Genomic DNA, 1021 nt, shown 5'->3' on the forward strand with positions numbered 1-1021 from the left:
AGCTAGTTTGATTATTGGCACCTTTGAAGCTCTAATGTCCTGTCACCAGGTGGTTAGATCTGTTACTAGGTACGTTAGCTCAGGAGTCTGCCCACTCCTCCTGTATGGATTCAGTTCAGGTGCCCAGGTAGATAGCTACCAAGTGTATGGTGTAGGCTCTCGCTTACAGTCCTAGACAGGCATGGGTGATTGGTGTAGGCACAGGCATCTGGCTGCAGCAGGGGAACACACTCTGAGCAAGGCAGGGGTTGATGGCTGCCCCTGAGTGTCCAGGAGGAAGGCATGTCCCTGTTCCCACATCGCATAGGTGGGTGGGTTTTGCAGCCAGACTATGAGCACCTAATGCTGTTAGCTGTAATGACTGGAGGGCACTTCTTATTCAAGGGCCCCTATTTCAGGTGGCTAGGTGGCGTGGGTGGAGCCACCAGTCCTCAGGCCTCTGATGTTTGTAGGTGAAGACCTTGCTTAATGGGCAGAGCAGTGTCAAATGTCAAGAACCTGCCACTTCGCAGCTGAAAGAGTTGAAGTTAGATTTCCGGTATATACCTTGTTGTACTGCGGTAATGAGGGCCTATGCTTTAGAGATGGGCCCACACAAGTCTATGCAGGGAGAAAGGCACTCAAAGTCCGTGAATCCCGTATGACTGTGCCTAGGCAAAGGAGCTGTGTCTACCCTGGGCTCCTGGCTTAGGGGAGCTGGCAGTTTATTTTTTCCCCTGTTTGTTAATTTGTTTACTCTACAAGGCACGGAGAATGGCTCCAGGCATGTGGCATATTACTTCTGGCCCAGGGGACTCAGCAATTCCTGAAGCTGGTTCGGGACCCAGTGCAGATCCGGGAGCAGGGAGGTAAATGGGAGAGAGGTTTTTCCCTAAGGGGGTTGTTTTTGATCCACATGGTAGGCTGCACACAATTACTTATCTTTTGCCAGATCGAGGGCTGCTTCTCTTTGGTTCTTGGTGGCCATGTAGACTCCTGGAGCTGAGTCTCTCCCGGTGCGGAAAACGTGCCTCTTGAGCAT

The 1021-nt window shown here is 51.6% G+C and overlaps 1 pseudogene; it reads right to left on the reverse strand.

Annotated features, from left to right (window-relative positions):
- The window catches only part of LOC101342997 (keratinocyte-associated transmembrane protein 2 pseudogene), a 2857-nt pseudogene extending 1836 nt beyond the window's left edge, over window positions 1-1021 (reverse strand).

The sequence above is a fragment of the Trichechus manatus genome, unplaced genomic scaffold (assembly GCF_000243295.1).
Source record: "Trichechus manatus latirostris isolate Lorelei unplaced genomic scaffold, TriManLat1.0 scaffold00037, whole genome shotgun sequence".
In the NCBI taxonomy this organism is placed as follows: Eukaryota; Metazoa; Chordata; class Mammalia; order Sirenia; family Trichechidae; genus Trichechus; species Trichechus manatus.